Source organism: Rhinolophus ferrumequinum, chromosome 28, assembly GCF_004115265.2.
Source record: "Rhinolophus ferrumequinum isolate MPI-CBG mRhiFer1 chromosome 28, mRhiFer1_v1.p, whole genome shotgun sequence".
NCBI classification, from domain to species: domain Eukaryota; kingdom Metazoa; phylum Chordata; class Mammalia; order Chiroptera; family Rhinolophidae; genus Rhinolophus; species Rhinolophus ferrumequinum.
In genome coordinates this window covers 15,454,828-15,474,931 of record NC_046311.1, presented here as the reverse complement: position 1 = coordinate 15,474,931, position 20,104 = coordinate 15,454,828, and positions in this window count along the sequence as shown.

The window sequence follows — 20,104 nt, the reverse complement described above, 5'->3', positions numbered from 1 at the left end:
TAGAGTTTTATTAGAACATAGCCATACTCATTCATTTACATATTATCATGGCCAGTTTTATACACTGTAAGAGCAGAGCTTGGTACTTGACATCAAAGCTTCATAACTCACAAAGTCTGAAATTATTAATAGCTGCCTTTTACAGAAAAATTTTGCCAATACCTGACTTGTAAGATATGCATCTTTATTTCACAATTATTCCAATTTTCCTGTACATTTGAAATTTTTCATAATGAAAATAATTAGCTTCACAATCAACATGTAAGGCTATCAGGGAATGTATTTTTTAGTAATGCATTAAAAGTAAAGAAGTTGAGGGTGGCTGGATGGCTCAGTTGGTTAGAGCGCAAGCTCTCAACAACCAGGTTGCTGGTTCAATTCCCGCATGGGATGGTGGGTTGCGCCCCCTGCAACTAAAGATTGAAAATGGCAACTGGACTTAAAAGCTGAGCTGCGCCTTCCACAACTGGATTGAAGGACAACGACTTGGAACTGATGGGCCCTGGAGAAACACACTATTCCCCAATAAAATCTTAAAAAAAAAAAAGTAAAGAAATTGAAATTCAGGGAACAGAAGTTAAGTGACTTGTCCAATGTTCCCTACAGTTAGTAATCAATCTATACCAATATTCAATATTATAATATACCAATATTGAATTTTCTGGAAAGTAAAAGGAACTAGAATATCCAAAACGATTTTGAAAACAATATATTTGGAGGACACTGATTTAAACACTTAACTGAAAAGCTACATTAATTAAGACAATGTGATATTAGTGAAATGATGAACACAAAGAAATAAAATAATAAAGTCCAGAAAAAGCTCCATATATAAATATATGGTCATAGGAGAAAAAGTTAGAATTCTCAAAAATGGTCCTGGAACAATTGGACATCAATATGCAAAAAAAACAAACAACAAAAAAACCCCAAAACGGACACACACACTAACACCCTTCTCCCATATCTCACTACTTTGCATTTTGTACTAAAATTATGGACCATAGCCCTGATTTGGGGTTAGGCAAAAAAATTTTAGATGTAATATCAAGAACATAATCCATTAAAAATAAATTGATAAATTAGAGAACATCACAACTTAAAGTTTTCTACTCTACAACACACACTGTTAAGAGAATAAAAATACAAACCACAGACTGGGTAACACCATTTAAAAAACACATATGACAAAAGACTTGTATGTAGAATATGTAACAAACTGCTAGAACTCAATAAGAAAAGCAACAACCCACTAACCATTGAGCGAAGGATCTGAGCAGCCACTTACGAAAGATACGTGGATGGTGTATAAGTACATGAAAAAAACATGCACCATTCTTAATCATGAGGGAAATGCAAATGAAATCACAACAAAATACCACTACTGCATACCTAAGAAAATGGCATAAATATACATACATAAAATAACTGTGGGTAGAAGTTTGTGCAGTAGTTTTCGGAGAACAATTTTGTGAAAGCTGTTAAAACCGTAATGAACGGCGGGCTTAGATACAATACTTCCGCTGGGAGAATTACTTCATGTCCATACATCTGAGCAAAGATATTCAGGGTTGTCTACTTAACATGTGTATATGTATGAATGTTTCATATCCGTTAAACATTGAAAATAATCCACTGCAGCTACAGCTGAAGAATAGGATGAGAAAGTAGAGGTGGCAAAGGAAATATTTACTTTTGAATTTCTACTCCCATCTAATGTGTGATTTCTTTCGAATTTGTTCCATATGTTTGTATTTCTCCTATAATTAAAGACCTAAACAACTGAGGTGGGTGCAAATTAATAGGCAGTGAGACAGGCAGGGTGAGTGGCGGGCATTGGGCCAGCGGTGGATGTGAACTCCCAAGTTGAGACACTTGGAGAACTGCCGTCCAGTAAATTGCATTGTACCATCTGGGTTTGGCTCCCCGTCAAATGGAACGCAGTGCCTAAAATAGGGTCCCTGTGTAACACGTGTAATTTCATCAGCTAAAGCTGTGTTCTCTCTGTCATCCTGTCAGAGTAACAGCCCCTCGCCTGTGTTCTGAAGCCAGCTGCCCCACAGTGGGTATTATAATGTCATACTTTATTCTCCGCCCCTATTTCAGCTGCTTAGAACTTTTTGAAGCAAAAAACAAAACCTGTTGTGTCTTTTCTGCTCTGTGTGTGTGTTTGGATACTGGGCCTGCTGAAGAGTGCCCAGGAGCGAGGACGCTGTCGTCCCCGCCCTCCCCCCTCCCCCCCACGCCCCCCCCACGCCCTCGACACAGGGCCCAGACGCCATCGCCCCAGTTCAGGGCCCAGCTCAGGGACGCGGGGACTGTCGCAGTAGAGACCAGAAGCCCCAGCTCTCCAGTACGCCCCTCGTACCTGTGGTCCACACAGAGCTCCGGGGGAGCTTGCTGGCGCAGAATTATAGCCGTGGGTTCCCCCGAAGTCCATCCACTGAACATCCTCCCTGTTCACACTAGACCTGATCGTGTCTCCTGAGGGTGAGAAGACCCAGCCCCCTCACTCATCGCATGCGCCCCGTAACATACACCCTCGTCCTCTAGAACTCCCAGCCACAGTCGCCTAAAGGCGGGAAGCGGGCCCCCTCTCTCCCCTCTCCCGCCCCCACTCCAGCTCCTGCTCTTCTTTACCAGGTGCCTTTCTTGACTGCAGTGTCTGAGCTCAGCGACACTCTTGCTGGTTTAGTAACCACCCCATGCTTTCACCTGTCGTGTGCTAACCAAGGCAGATCTGCATCACCCAATGACGCGCCGGGCCTCCCAGCTACTGTGTGAGCTCCAGGGCAGGGCAGGGGCCTGCTGTGCACAGCACGGCATCTGGGACACAGCCACCCCTCTAAAAACGCCGGCTTGATGGAGTGAGGGGACCACCCCAATGCTGGAAAGACACTTCTTGATGCATGTAAGACAGAAGAGGTCTGGGTGTCGGCAGGGTCACCGGCCGCTGCTAACGGCTGCACCAGCATAGACGAAGCTGGGCCAGGACGCAGGAAGGCCTGGACGCCCCCGATATTGCTCTTGAACTCAGATAAGCAGCCATGCGGCTCAGAGCACACTCCAGACAGTGTGACCCACAAGCTTCTACGAGCTGCTCTGGAGCGAGCCCAGTGGCAGAAAGTGGGTCTTCGAAAGGGCACGTATGTATGTTACGACCAGAAACACTTCAAGACAAAGAGTCGGTGAATCAAGGAAGCAACCCTTGACCTCTGCTTCCCTGTTGCCTGTCAGGTCCATAGAAACGCTCCAGTCAGACGAGATCAGTAAGGACAGCAGTAGCAAGGAGGGAACCGAGGGAGCCAAGCAGAAGCCGGTCCCTTCACCCCCAGTCGTGGGAGCCTGCTGTGGATGCAGCCCAAGCGAGGTCCCCGGGGCGACGAGTCTGGGCTCTTCCCAGGTGACAGGCAGAGGGTAACAGAGGCCCTTTCTGTGCTGCCATGAACCTTTTGGGGAGATGAGGGAGACAGTTTGCAGTGGAACTTGCAACAGGACACAGCTGGGACTGAGCCAGTCCCAGCAGCCACCTGCATGGAAAGGCCACCCACAGCTGGGGCTGCCAAATGTGAGGGTGAGTGGCAGGTGGGAACGGCACCCCGTCCCCTTTCCCTGACAGGAGAATGAGATGTGGCCTGTTCTGAAAAGTGTCTGACTCCTGGTCCAAGGGCAAGGGAAGGACTGAGTCAGTTCACACTGGTTTCTACACTGTACCGGCCCTCTGTCACCCCTCCCGTCTGATAGCACCTGACCAGGAAGCAGGGGACACAGGTCATGGCTTTGGAGCCACTCAGGGCTGTGAAGTTGGCTCTTGCACCAGTTAGCGGGGTTTCCTGAGCAAACTTTCAACGTCTCTGAGCAGGAGGAAGCACGACAAACTCTTAGGGGTTATTCTAGGTTTATGAGAACCCACATTTACCTGGCACCCCAGAAAGGTAGCCTCATTGTGCATCTAGGGGTGTGTACGTATAACCCGGGGTATGTGTACTTATTACAGAGGGCAAAACACACAGCACTCGTCGTTAAAGTCCATGCATGTCACACCCATTCTGGCACGAGCAGCCTGCCGGGCAGGAGAGGTGACTCCATCCTTTGTGGCCCTTGTCATCTGCTGTCATGGTTGTGGCTCTGTGTCTGCACACACAGGTCGCACATGCCGTATGGGGGGCTGAAGAGGGGCAGTGGGTGCTGCGGGAGGGTCTCCTGATGCCAGGTGCTCTGAGCGCTGTCCTCGTGTCCACGAAAGGCCTGACTCAGCCCGAGACAGGGCGGAGTCCACTTCCCCTCTGTTGTCTGGTGTGTCATTCTGCTGCTGAAAAGTGAAATAGCCAGGCCACGCGTCGTCTGGTTTGTGCTTCTCATCCCCTGAGGCTTAGCGGGCATTGCAGAGCATCACGGTCCCCCCTGAGCTCCCCAGAGGATGGGCTTGTGGGAAAGAACAGGACCCGGGGGAACCGTCCTCATCCTCCCTTGGAAAGCCAGAGCGTGAATGGACTTAATCAGGACGCAGAGGGGTCAGGAGTGTGCTACCTGCTCTCTAACTGGGCTGACAGAGCAGCGTCTCTAGGCCTTTCTGCCAAGGTGCTGTCCCTTCACTAAGGCGTAAGTTTGGCCACTATAACCTTCTTCTGTGTCAAAAGATCTGTAAGTGCTTGATGGAAGGAAACAAGATTTAGACATGACCAAAAGAAAAAGGTTTGGAGATTGTCGGAAAACTCACTGAGTCAAGGGTAAGAGATCGTGTCATGTCGCCTTCCTCCCTCCTCCCGCCCCTGCCGCCCCAATAGCTTCGCAGATATTAGGTAGCAGTTAAGTTTATCTGCATGACTTGTTTCCAGTGACCAGACAATAGTAGCAGGAGAATGGCGTCCTGAGTTGGGAGGTGCTTGCCAGGAAGGAGACAACCAGATGAGTGTGAAAGCAGAATCAGAAGCCGCTTTGTCCAGCCTACGGAGGGTTGCAAACTGATCTAAACTTACATTTAAAATTCAGGATGTGAGGGCGACCTGGCTGTGACACCTGTCACCCACTGATCCACTGATCGCGAGGGCGCATTGGGCTGACCTGGCAGGCAAGGCGGGCGTCCCCTTCCTCCCTCACTGCTCCGTGTGTGACTGTCCGAAGCCGGGTGCTGGATCCAAGAGGGGACTGTCCATAGGTCAAGGGTCCACAGGTAGCTGCTGTCCCCTGCTAGAACCTCCCAAGAAGCCCTCAGGGCCACTTGTAGGAACACGGAGTGTAGTCACGCTTCCAACAGGTCGGACACAGCCAAATGAGGTCATGCATGTGACAGCTGCGTCTCTTTAAAAAAAAATCAGACTATGTCACATACAAATCTAGATTCAGGAATTTTCCTCACAAATAATCAGAACACCTAATCATACTTGTTCCATTTTTCCCACGAGGGAAAGAGCTGCAGCTTTAGGCGGGGTGCACACTCCCCGCTGGACTCAGGCCCCCCACTGCCCCATAACCCCAGCACCGAGGCTGTAGTCAGTTTTCAGTTACCCTTAGGCTTATGCTGGCACTTGTCTTCCAATAGAGATTTCTCGACTCTCATGTCCACCAAAAGCAGCAAAATTAAAGGTTGCTAAGTGAAACTGAACAATGGTTCTGTATGTTTGATGTAAACACAAGTCCCACTTCACGCCTTTGTTTTACTTGCCTGGAATCTGTAAACTAAATGTTTGGCCTCCATGCCACTTTGCATAAGAAATGGCTGAGGGACCTAGGGATGGTGAACCCAGAAGTGCTTCCTGAGTTCTGCTGCGTGTAGGATTGTCACGCAGAAGAAAAGGAGTAGACTTGACCACGGGACCTCATCACATCAAGCAGGAGAGAGGTCTCAGTTCAGATGGGGAACAAGATTCCCCACAGGAGGCGATCTCAGGTCAGTATGAGGAAGCTGGACCCTCAGGAATCCCCGTAGGAGAGAGGTCTCAGCTGACCATGGAAAGCTAGACTGTCAGGACTCCCCACCAGAGAGAGGTCTCAGCTCAGCATGAGGAAGCTGGACCGTCATGACTCCCCAGACATGGAATGGCGTCTGGAGATCGCAGCAGGTCCCCCATCACTTGTGGTTCTAAAGCCGAGGAGGGTGACCCTGGTAGAAAGAGCAGGACATACTGGGGCAACTGAGCAGTTACTCCCGGCTGGAGCCGCTCACCATCAGTGCAGACAGGCACGTCATGGATGGGCTGCCAGGGCCTGGGCCTGCTGAATTGCTTCAAGTGTACAAGTCAGATTTTCAAAGGAAGAAAGTATATACACCTGGATCCTTGGACTCACTGGGAGTCCCACCTTCACGTTCCATCAAAGGTGGATGGTCGCCGCCCCCTGATGAGGGCTTCTGATATCATCTCATAAAGCGTCAGACATCCGCTCCTTTCCCTGGCCAGGCAGCCCAGCCCTGCGCCTTGCTCAGGCTCGACCACGAGAAGGCTGATGGAGTGTGCGTGCTGGTGCAAGGAGGTTACCTGTGCTAGTTCACGTCGATCGTTAAGACACCTGATGAGCAGCAAGACTGGGGTTGCAGGAGACTGGTATCCACGTGGATTTTATTTGCACACAAGGAATTGGAGCAGTAAAAATGTAGGGAAATGTCTGAAAACTGTGATTCTATACATAGATGTCTTCCCATGGGAAGGCAACACCACTCAATTATTACATTACTATGTGAGTAGAATTTTTGCCTTGTATTCTCTTAAAACTCAGAGAATAAACATACTATTAGTGATGATAAAATGGGAGGGGAATATTAACTTCCACTCAGGGCAGACAAGCAACAGGCTACCCTAGGCCTTGGCAGCCAACAGACAAGCAGGACTAAGTATATGATTTTAAATTTCCTTGGAGGAGAGGAAACAAGCCAAAAAAAGTAAAGCCGAGATCCTATGGAAGAACACAATCTTGAGAAGCAAGCCCAGCATCTGGACAGCCTGTCCCTGGGTCCTCGGTCCATTCTGGAAGAAAAGGGACAAGAAGGTCAGCAGCGCTCTGACAGCCCTGGGAGGGTCAGTACTGGGGTCCACCACCCACCAACGCCAGATGTAGGAAAGCACCTGCAGTTTGGGTCCGAGCCCCGAAGAATAACCAACCCCCTAGGACGGTTAAGGCAAAAACAGTCACTTCTTAATTTTGGAATCTAACTGTGTGTAGAAGTGAAAGATTCGACAGCAGTAATGCAGACGATGGGGGTGAGGAGAGTCAAGCCCTGTAAGAGAAGTGGGAAGTGGTGTAACACTGACGGTAAACACACTTTTGTAAGTTAACAGGACACAGTATTAGCCCGAGAGCAGCTGCTAAAAAAAAAAAAGAAAGAAAAAGAAAAATAGTAGCAAGAGAAATAATTAGGCCAGTTGTAATGAAGGGTCTGACTGCTAGCATTTTTTCCCCCTCACTCATCCCATTTTCCCTCCATCCCACACCTGGGCAAGCTGATAAGAAAGCATAGGTGCTCCGGGTTCCAGCTATGCAAGCCCCCAAGTCATGCAATAGAATCTTCACCTCCATAGTCACACACCCACCACCACTCAGACCAGTGCTCTGGTGCTGCCCCTTTTGGACCAGCTTAGGAGCCTGTCCTGTCCTCTCCCCAGAGAGCCTCACTATGTGAGTAAACTTTGTCACATCCTCTTGGCATTGTGACATCATCAGTCTCAACATCCAAACCAAATTTAGGGTAGGAGCCCAACCTGTCTCTATAGAGTCACCCCCAACACCCATGAAAAAAATATTGAACACTAAAAATGAAGATAAAATAGTGATATTTGATGTAAAAAAAAAAAAAAAAGGAGGGGGGTTGTTACTGACATAACTTCTCTAAAGGAAATACTAAAGAGTATTCTTCAGAAAAAAGGAAATTGTCCAGACAGATGATCAGATTGAAAAAGGAATGAAAAGCAATAAATATGTAGGTAAATTTAATTGAATATTGAATGTATCAACAAACAACAATAGTTTGTAGAATTTAAGATATATATCTTAATAATTTATGTACACACATACACATAGAAGATCAGTTTAAAGTTATATATACATCTTGTTCAGGATAAATGATATTAAAGTGTTTTAATTTTTTTCATTGAAGGGAAAGAAAATTATTGATTAATATAAAACTTTTATAAGTCAAAGATTTGTGTCAATCTCTAGGCTAATGCTAAAAATAATGATGAAATAACATAAAACTTCTAAGAAAATAGAAAAACTGGAAGATAAAAATACTCTAAAAGGAGGCAAGAAAGAAAAAAATGAATTTATAATAGAAAATAGTAAACAACTGAAAAAGGTAGATCTAAATGCAGATATATTTTTAAACTGACTAAATGCTTCTATCAAAAAGAAAAATTTTCAGACTAGGAGAAATAAAACTATGTACTAGTTGCAAGAGATTTTATCAAAGATGTAAAAATACAAAAAGATTGAAAGTAAAGACAGAGCACCTAGTGTCCAATTTATATCAAGAAGATACATCAATTCTAGATTTAAAGGTACCTTATAATTTAGTTTCAAATGAATAAAGAAAATATTAACAGAATTACAAGAAAAATCAGCAAATCCACAACAGTGGGAGATTCTAACATGGCTACTCTCTAACTGATAAAGCAGTCACACCAGAAACAAACAACAGTGGGATAAAAAGATTGGAATGGCAATATTAGTAAATATGATTTAATTGACACACAAACTGCACTCAGTAACTACAGAATACACACTCAGAATATTTAAGAAAATTGACCACACACTGTACCATAAAGCAGAGTTCTGCTAATTTCATGAAATTCAAAACACACAGAGTAAGTTTTCTGACCACAGTGCAATTGAGTTGAAAATCAGTTACATGTGCAACTGGAAAATCCACATATGGACATTAAAAGTGTTGTTCTAAATAAATATATAGGTCTAAAAGGGAATCCCAACAGACTCTAGAAAACAATTGGAAATGAATTTTAAGGATAAAACTATGTATCAAAACATGTGAGATACAGAGGAAATTTTATAGAAAAGAAGGAAGACTGAACCCATCCCAAGAAGTTTAAAAAGAACAGAAATTTGCACCCCACAAAAGAAGAAAGTTAAAAATAATAAATATAAGTGCAGAAATCAATGAATTAGAAAACAGGAGTACAAAAATAATAAACCTAAAATTTAATTCTTGGAAAAACTAAGAAATATTGATAAATCCCAGGTAGGACTGATCAAGAGAAAAATATAACAGGAGCAATAAAAAAGATAATCACAAAGATCATGATTTTTAAAATGAGGGTATCATAAGAATATTACAAATATTATAGGAGGAAATTATAATAATACTATGGACAAGGCATTTGAAAGTTTAGATGAAATGGACAAACAATAGAAAAATACAGCCAAAATAGAAAATGTAGAACCTTATAATTATTAGAGAAATTGAAACTGTAATTATAAATCTTCCCACAAAGAAAATTCCAGGTCCAGATGGTTTTACCAGTTAATTCTGTCACAAATTTAAGGAACAAAATCACCAATCTTGTTTAATTCTTTCATGGACTAGAAAATAATAGAGTAAATACTCTACATCCTGTTTTATATAAAGCCAGTATAACTTTGAGTCCAAGAGTTGACAAGGGAAAAAAAAAAAGAAAATTAGTAAAAAGGACAATTACAGGTCCACTCTCTCATGAATTTCATTGCAAAAATTATAAACAAAATAATAGCAGAGGAAATCTGGCACTTCAGAAAATAGAATAATTCCTCACAACCAAGTTTATTTTTTTTCAGGAGTGTTCAATTAGTTTAAAACAAGCGATTGATTTAAAAATCAATTATTCTCATTTTTACATTTACATTATGTGAATTTTGTATTCATGTTAATAGAATGAAAGAAAAATTATGTGATTATTTTCAACAAATGCAAAAAGTATGGTGTAATCCAATGTGCATGATTCTAAAACCTCTTAGCCAACTAGGAATAAAAGCACAGTCCCTTACTCGGATAAGAGCATTGCACATTCGTTTCATTTGAGATTGGAAAGACTGTGGTCATCACTGCCGTTCAACACTGTTCGACAGGTTCAATCATCAAGAGAAAGAAATAACTTAAAAGGTTAGACAAGAAGAGATAAAACAGTCATGTCCTTTGCAGGTTATGACTATATGTGTGGAAAATCCAACGAAATTTACAGATAAATTACTGATTAACAAATGAGTTCAGCAAGTTTGCTAAGGCTGATGGAAACAACAATCAACTAAAATTCTCTATGCCATCAAGAAACCACTAAAAAAATAGTTCTGCAATATGATACCATTTACAGTGATAACAAAAATTTTTAAACCTAGGAATAAATCCAGAGAGGGATATGGAAGATCCCTACACAGAAAAGTATAAAATACTGTTAAAATAAATTAGAAAAGATCTAACTAATGGAGCCATATGTCCATGGAGCAGATGAGAAGACTCGATGTTGTAAAGATACAAATTCTCCCCATATTGATCTTTAAAGTCAGTTTCATCCTAATAGAACAGTAACAGTTGTTTTGGGGGGCGGAGACTTGACAAAATTCATATGGAAATTTAAAAAGGGCCAAGATAAGCCAAGTCACTTAAAAAAGAACAAGTTGAAAAATTTTGTTCCATGAATATCAAGACTTATAATAAATGTACAGTAATTAAAACAGTACTGTTGACATAAGAATTATGAAGAGGCATAAAGAACACCTAGGGACCATTCAGATCTTCTGATCTTATTTCCAACTTATTTTAATAAGGAACCTCTTAAAAAAAAACCACTTCTCACGTGCAGAAATAGGTCCAGAGAAGGCCATCTCCTTTTACACAGCCGTCCGGTACTTTATCCAAATCAGTCAATTCAAAAACTCTTATTGAGTTCCACCTGTGCAAAGTTCTATGCAGATAATCAGAACAGACAACAGTGTGGGGTCCTGGAGGTGTGTCCCTCTTTCCATTCCCTCACCCTCTAAGCCTCCTCCTACTGATGATGTTTAACTTAAGGAAACCATAGAAAAGTTGGTGGATTTATAACCAGGAATTCTTGCTCATAGCAAAAATAGGATTTCAGTTCTAGCCAATGTGAAATCACCTGACGATGAAGGATTGCATGGGATTTGGAGAAAATAGTAAAATTAATTATTGTTCAAAGTCTCAGAAATAGTCATCAAATCACCAAGCCTCTTAGTCCGAATTCCTGTCCTATACGAGAGTGACACTCCCAGTGATCACGGACCCTCTGGGGTGTCCCACAGATTAAACTCAGTGAACTCACACCCTTCCCATATCCAGGCCAAGTTTCCACTTGAAAATGATTCTGTAAGTTAAAATCTTACTTAGCTCTGTAAAGGTCCCTAAAAATAGCTTCACACATTTATTATAGACTTTCTTTTCAAGAATGTTAAAAACGCATTCTAAGAGAAACTTTAAAAAAATCCCTTAACATTTAACATTTTTCTCGATTAATCTTTTTTAAAAAAGTAAATGTAAATAACAAGTATAGTGTCCATAATGCTTGATTTAGGGGAAATAAAGTCATGATACTTCTCTATGTGAAGGAAGCGATTTTCACCCTCTAGTCAATATGGACTGCCTTTTCTTCATTCTCTGAGTTCAGCATTAGCAGCTAACAGTGGATGCACATTCTTCAAATACACCTGAGATGAAGCTCCGTGTGAGGCCCGACTCTTGACATTTTTGCAGCGAGACCTGTTAAGTGAGTTGTGTTCCACGTGACTTGCAGAGCACATAGATGCCTGAGTTGGAGCAGCGGACACTGCTAGCCATTGTCAGCTTTGGACGCACTAACAGCATTCATGAAGCAATAACCGTAGGAAATTCCAGTTAAAATACAGGATGTGTCTGCTAAACCATGAGGCTATAATCTTAATGGTCCTGTTGTTTGCTAACTATAAAACCCAGGTGATTAGTATCCCAGGGGCCAGCCATGAGCCCAATTAACAAAATACAGTAAATTCAATTCCTGCTTTCATTGAAGCTGACGAGGTCCCTAGGAGACCGGGAAAGACCTGCCCTTCAGGGGAGAGGGCAGAGGCCTTCTCTGTAGATACCTGGAAGGGGATTTCCTAAGCCTTCATCGTGGACCTGGTGGGAATTCACAGTCAGCATTTGTATACATGGGGCTACCTGCTCCTTTGTTTATGTGGAAAATCCACCAGCTTTCTGGCAGACACCCTCAGGAGGGACACTTCTCAAGCTCAGATGGGTCCCCACCACCGTTTCTTTGCCACTGCAGGGCACAATTTAACTGGCTTTCCTTGTCTGTGCACCTGCCACTACCCACGCTTCCTGGAGATGGTTCCTTCTTCAAAGAGCCCAACTGGGATATAATCTCCCCATGGCTGCTTGTCTTCTCTTCTAAAAACAAGCGTTTTTGTTTGGACCATGTAATGCTAAGCCTTGAAGTGAATCAAGGAGAGGAAAATCAAATAACAAACTTTTGAAAAGTTAGAAAGGATACCCGAATCTACAGAATCCTTGCAGCCTCCATCTCCAAACTACAGATCACTATAGTCCTGACTCTTTTCTTAGGTTATAACTAGATGTCCCCTAACCCCCATCCCCATTTCCTTCCTTCTTTTCTAATCCCCCTTTCTGCTACATTCCAGCAATGGGGCGAGAATAAAAAAGGGGCATTAAAAGATGTTTGCTGTGATCAAGTGTTAAAAATGGGATTAGTAATCTGACAGACACAAGAAATTCCACAGTTGCTTGTCAGTTATGTGGGGATAATTATTAGTTTAACAACTTCTTTTGTCTAAAGCAATGAAATTAATATATTTTGAACATAATTTGAATAATTTCCAAAAATTACTTTCAGATTTCTTTCTTTGGACTTGAAACGATGTTTCCACAAAATTTCTTCAATCAGCATATTCAGAAATAATTTATTCCTTTTAGTTTCTTGTTGAAATGTCATTAAAATATGTATGCTAGCAGTTTATCTGTGTATTGTGGAATGTAATTTTTTGCCATGTTTAATGGATGAAAAGATTACTACTGGAATAGTGACAGGAAGTACAAATTATTATCTTAAAAGGAATAAATGATAAACATTACTGTAATGTCTGGGAAGAAAATAACATCTTTTTAAGTCTAATAGAAATTAGTATCATTTGCTGATAACGTGATGTTTACTAATTATATACTGTTAGCAGTAAGTCCTTTCTGATCCGCAGATGCAAAACAGCGCTATACTTATGTCATGTTATTTGATGTGCCGATGTATTTTTAAAGAGAAATTAAGGAGCCTAAATGAATGCTTGATTCAAGGTTTTGACGGGGAAATGGTGTGACGTAAGTTCAGACTGTGTAAGAGGGCTGATGGATTAGAGGGGTCCCCTTGTCATCCCTCTGTACTCTCTTGTCACCAGCCCTGGTGTATCCTGATGGCACTGGTGTGGACGGTGCCATCTGAAACACTGTTCCACCTCCGCCCTCACACCCCACCCAACCCCACCCCCTTTGCTGCCCATATATACTCATATACCCCCAAGAAATGGATGGAGGGCAACATGACGTACACCCCTGCCTCAGGCGTGCGCCCCAGGGTCCTTTGTGTACTCTCCATAACGATGACCCTCCCCTCCTTCCCCAGGTCACCATCACCTTGATTTTGTGATAAACACTTCATGCTTTTACTTATAATTTTACCCACTATGCCTCCCTCTGCGCATCGGCCAGTCCTGCCTTCTTTGGGGACCCCATGAGAATTACAAGGATGGCAGAGGTATTTTGTGCCTTTAATCCCCCCCCCCCCCAGTTCTGCAACCATCCGTGTCACTGTGCTTCGATGGCTGCACTTTATTCACTTTCGTTAATGCATAACATTCCGCTGTGTGGATGTACCACCATCCACTGGCTTATTTTCACTCGTGATAGGCAGTAGGGGCTCCTCTTGCCTTGTTTTAGTTTGGGGTCATTTGAAGCTTCCCGTGTGAAGGTTCCCGTGCATGGCTGCTGGTGGACGTGTGCAGGCGTTTCTCTGACACACACCGTGACAGCGGAACCGCGGGGCGCAGGCCCACAGCCTCTTCTTGGCGGATGGATGGTGCTGAGTACCTTCCAAGCTGCTTTGCTCGTTTGTAGTCGCAGAAGCACCAGAGGACAGTTCCACTGGCTCCGCCTGCTCCCCATCGCTGTATTCTCCACAAGTTTCCACTTTTGCCAAAGGACTTCAATATGTGAGGGCACCTCACTGTGGCTTCAATTTGCGTTTATTTTCTTACTAAAAAGATCAGAGCCCCTTCTGTTATGTTTACCGGTCCTTTGGGTTTCCTCATTTGTGGACTGTCTCTTGAAGCCTTTGCCCATTTTTCCCCACCCGCCTGACGTCCCCTTGCTGCCACCGTATCTCTGCCACTTGGTCCAGAAAATAGAAACCGGCAAGTGGTCAAACCTGCCATGTGTGCAGCATTTCCCTCAGTCTCCCACCGTGGTAGGACGGCCGCCCCTTCTCCTGGGCCAAGCCTAATCTTCCTCATGGGTATCCTGGACCTCCCTCCACACACCCAGTGAAATCACACTGTACACTATCCTTTTCTTCTGGACTTTTCCCTCTAAACAGCGTCACCTCAGCTACTAGGCAAACATGCACGAGCCCATGGAACCCATGCCTCTGTCCCCTGGTGTCACCCAGTGACTCTCCACACATGGCCAGTCTGAGGTATTTCAAACAAACCCCAAACATCAGATCAATGCATCCAAAATACTTTAGTACATATCTCTAAAAGACAGGATTTCTGAAAAATGTAACCAAAATAACTTATCACACTTGAAGGACTTAACAAAAATTTCTGAATACCATCAAATTTTTAGTCAGTGGCCAAATTTCCCAATTGTCACATAAATCGGCCCTCCCTACCCCATGGTTGGTTTGTTCGAATCAGACTGTTATTTGTTTATTGCCCATGGTAGGCTGAGTATCAGCCCCCCAAGTTGTCCAGCGTAACCGCTGGAACCGGGAATGTTACCTGCTTAGCAGAAAGCGCTCGGCAGATGTGAACACGTGAAGGCTCTCAGAAGGAAGGACGTTCTCTTGGATTATCCAGATGGGTCCTTATAAGAGGGAAGCTGGAGTGTCAGGGTCAGAGGAGACATGACAACGGAGCAGAGACTGGAGTGACATGGGGACAAGAGACAAGGAATGAGGGAGGCATCTCCAAACTGAAAAGGCAAGGAGGCGGATGGTCCCCTAGAAGCTCCACTGGGCATAGCCCGACTGACTCATGTAAGACTCCCAACCTCCAGGACTAGAAGAGAGCAAATCTGTGTTGCTTTAGGCCAATAAATTTGTGGCAATTCATTACAGCAGCAAAATGAAACTAATGCAATGCCTTTCAGTCTATTTTAATCTACGGCATTGCCCTGGTTCTTTTTGTTTTGTTTCTTGCATTTTATTTGTTGAAGAAACAGTACCATTTGTCCTGTAAAATTTCTGGTGTTTTGCAAATGGCTGACTGCATCACTGGGATTTTGTTAACTTGTTCTCCTATTATTTCATTCTCTGTAAACCCTTCCTTTGATCTAGACTTTATAGATACGGCCATAAACTTCCTGTTGTATCAGGTCAGGAGACACATCATGACTGCTCTTTTCTCTTCCTGTGGGTAATGGTTAATTGCTCGTCAGTCAGTTCCTGAGGTTCCCATCAGCCTGCCCGCTATTGGTTGTGGTGCTGTTGTGGTAAAGAAAGGAAATGGCTGCCGTCTCATCGTATCATTTCTTCTGTAGTTATTGGTTTGATTCATTTCATAAAGAACCTTCCCAAATCGTGTTCACGTACCATGAGGAACAGTTTGAACAGGAAAGGTAGACGAAATGTTTGTTTTCCTTTAGCAGTTTTCCAAAGAATGGATTCATTTCATTTTCTGCATCTATCAAAGATGATCAGTGATTAATTTTTTTAATGATAATCCCATGTAGTCTAACATATTTGATATACTTCAGTCCATTGCTATTATTATTCTTTCTGCTCTTTGTTGCCTTCTCGGCCAGCTGGTGGCCCTGGTGTGGACGTCAACAGGTGTAGTTGGTTGTCTACCACGTCCTCTGACAGCCCAGCCCCTTTCTCCATCTCAGGGCACTGGTCCAGTTGGTGACTGTCTTTTGCAGTGACAGGTAGTTTCCTGAGACCATCATTTTTATATGGGCATCTCATGCTGAGCTCCGTCCCCAGGTGGGTCAAAGCCACAGACAGCATCCGCATGTGGTGTCAGAGTCCGGGTCCTCGTCCTGGGGCGGGTCTTTGTTCTGAAACCTGTGGGGTGTCAGACCAGCTTACACAGACTCAGGTGGCTGTGCTCTTCCAGATTCTGTGCTCAGTGGTGTCACCTCATAACTTGAGAACCTGCCCACCGCCCCCTACCACACAGCTTTCTTGGGATGCCCAGGCTCCAGATCCAGGGGCCCACATCCAGGGTTTTTTTTTAAGTTTTATAAGGCAATAGCAATTACAGCAGTGAATGGGAAAGTGCTGTGGCCAGGCAGTGTACATTCAGACTCAGGACACAGGACAAACTTCTCCACGGTGAAGGCTGCCTTTCAAGTTGGCATAGAAAAGATCAGTTAGGCCTCAAATTGTAATTAATTGTATTAAAATAATTTGAAAAAAACAGAATTCTTAACTCATCCTTTGTAACAGATAAGCTCCAGGTAAAACACGTTTCAGTTTTTCAAAAGAAATTACAAAAGTAAAATAATACAAAAAAATTTTCATATACCTATTAGCCATTTATGTGTCTTCTTTGGGGAAATGTCTATTTGGGTCTTCTGCCTATTTTTTAATTGGGTTATTACTATTGAGTTATAGGCGCTCCTTATATATTTTAGAAGCAGATATATGCTGTGCAAATATTTTCTCTGCTTCATAGGTTGCCTTTTTACTCCGTTGATTGTCTCCTTTTCTGTGAAGAAGCATTTTATTTGGATGTAGTCCCACTTATTCATTTTAGTTTTATTGTCTGTATTTTTGTTGTCATATCCATTAACAATGTCATGAAGCTCTGCTCCTATGTTTTCTTCTAAGAGTTTTGCAGTTTCACTCTTACATTTATGTCTTTAATCCATTCTGAGTTGATGTAAAGTAAGGGTTGAATTTTATTCTTTTGTATGTGGATATTCAGTTTTTGACTCAAGACTTTAATCACAGAGAATTTTTTAAAATTAATTATCTCTCTTTGAGCTTTTCATTTTTATCTCTTTGAACTGTTTAATTATTTGATGTTACATTTCCTAAAACTACTTTCAGTCTCTTACATCTTTTCTTTCATTATTTCCATTTCTTTGGCACATTCATTCAAAATTGTGAATTGTTTTTCTAGTTTGTCTATAAAACTTAAATTTGGGAAAGTCATTTTTGTTCTCTCATTGAATCTCCTCTTAGGTCGTATTACTTTTTGTTAAGCTTGTTAGCTGGTTTTTCTGCCATCTGCGTGGTTGACGTTGACTTGCAGTTAGCAATTCCCCTTCAGTGTGGTGTTGTTCTTTGGCTGCACACGATTCTGCATATGCCCTCAGATGGGGGTCACCTGGAGTCTGTTGAGAAGTGATAAGCCAATGACATGGGCACATCTACTTCCTTTCGTGCCAACCAATAAACAAGCTTACAAACTACTAAGCCTCCCTTGAGGCAGAAGGGCGAAGCATTTTATATATAAATATAATAGTCTGTAAACTGCTGTTCCTCCAAATTGGACCTTCAACAAAGAAACAAAACTTATGTACCCAGCTCTGTGCCAGTGCCTGAACCCTGTGCCAAGATTTCCCTCCCGCACCCTTTACCGAGGCCAGCCGCTGTCCTGCAAGTAACACGCCTTCTGTAAACAGCAGGTTCCCTGTCCAGCACGGTGGACGCGCTGACACCCAGCTGAGCCCTGCAGCCATCCTGGGCACAGACCTGAAGAGGGGACAGCCTGTCGCATACGTCACGTCACGTCACCCTCACAAAGGCCTGTGGAGCACAGGCAGTGTCCACACGCCGTTCACGGATGAGGAAACAAGGCCCGGACTCAGCCGTCATCTCCTGTCACAACGGTCGTGCCTGGACCCCGCACCCTCCCCTGGTCTTGCGTCCGGATTAAGGACAAGCGGAGAAGTGTTTGTGGCTGTGACTCAGACTGAAGTGAATCATCACTGAGAACACAAATGACTACTTTACAAAACGATTCTAGGAAACGAATTTCAAGCATAATCGAGAATGTTCAAACTTAGTAGTAGTAAACTAAAGACATCTAATTTAACACAAGACAAGACACTGTAACTGCAGAGCCAGCTCAAAACGGTCCCATCCTGTTTGACAAGGTGCTGGGCTGCTTTTCAGGGACAGCAGACCAGGACCACAAGTCAGGGAGCCCCAGCTGCTGCCACAGGAGACAACTGTGACCTCAGCTGCGCCCGGAACCAAAGTCTCGCCCCCACCACGCGCACAGGGAACCAAAGGCCCGGACACGACCGGAACTCGATCACCGGAACCTTTCGGAAGCGGAGGGTCCGCTGCCCAGGAAGGGCCGTGCTGACGCCCCTTAACCGTAAACGGCCCAGCTCCCGGGCCTCCAGTTAGAGCTCGCCCGCCAGCGCGTCTGCACGCCTGTCCCCGAAACCCTTACAACCCTGGGCCTGGTCCAGCGAGCAGGATGGATCTGAGGCACCACTAGGTCTCCGACTTCTCGGTGGATGAAGCTTTGCTCACCCCGAACTCGGAGGCTCTGAGCTCTGGCCTTCCGGAGCCTCGGGCACGCGGACTTCGGTTCAGGAAGGCGACCATGTTGGGCTGACAGCCTGAAAAGGATGAAAACCACGGACTTACTGAGTGCTGCTGGGAGCGTGATGACGAGCATTCCCGTGGAAATAAAATGTTAGCAATTTTGTGAAAAAGCAGTTGAGTATGTATATCGAAGAACCTTTAAAGGGCTGTTGAGATTTTACATGGTAATTCTCATTCTGGGATTTCACCTGAAATGAGGTCAAAGATTTATGAAGCATGTGTTTTATTTCAACATGATTTAAGATTAGAAAAAGTTGAAAATAAATGAAATGTCCAACATAAAGAAAAAACATGCAAAGAAAAATAATCGCACAGGAGAAAAAAGACTGGAAAAAATTGTGATAAATTGGTTAAGTTGGCTATTCCTGGATGGCGATGTGTGTAGGTATGTATTTGCATAATTACACAAGTTTTCAAAACGTTCTACCATGTGTCATTTTATCATCAGATCAAATGTGACAGGCCCTGGCCCGGCTGGCTGCACCTATAATGAGTAAGAAATGGTAAATAAAACCACATGTGTGCAGTAAGGCAGGAATGTCCTCCTACTGTAGTACCGAGATCATTGACTGCTAATGGGGCAAAAGATCAGAATAGAGACAAAGAGCCTACACAGATTGACCTAAAAGAGTCATATATGATTATATGAAAAAGTACTCAACACATTTGTCATTGGGGAAATGACAATTACAACTACAAGGAGATACCACTACACATCTATTAGAATGACGAAAGTCCAAAAGGCTGACAAAGTCAGTTGCCGGAAAGGATATGGAGCAAGAGAACTCTCATTTATTGCTGGTGGGAATGCAAAATGGTGCAGCCACTTTGGAAGACAGTGTGGTGGTTTCATACAAAGTTAAACATAGTCTCACCACATGACCCAGCAATTGCACTCCTGATTGGAAAACATATGCCCACACAAAAACCTGCCTGCCTGTTTATAGCCTCTTTATTCATAATTGCTCCAAATGGGAAGCAACCAAGATGCCCTCCAGTAGGTGATGGATAAACAAACTTCAGATGAAATACAGTGGGATATTAGTCAGTGATAAACAGAATTGAGCTGTTTCAAAAAGATGTGAATCTTCAATGCACATTGTTAAATAAAAGAAGCTAGTCTGACAAGACCGCATACTATATGACTCCATTTGTATGACATTCGGGAAAAGGCAAAACTATAGAGACAATGAACAGCAGTTGCTGGGATTGGGGGAGGTAGGGGTGGAATACGGTTGAATCATAGGGGATATTTCAGGGGAGTGAAACTGTTACAATAATAGTGGTTACGTGAAACTCTGCATTTTACAAAATGCATAGAATTTTACAGCACA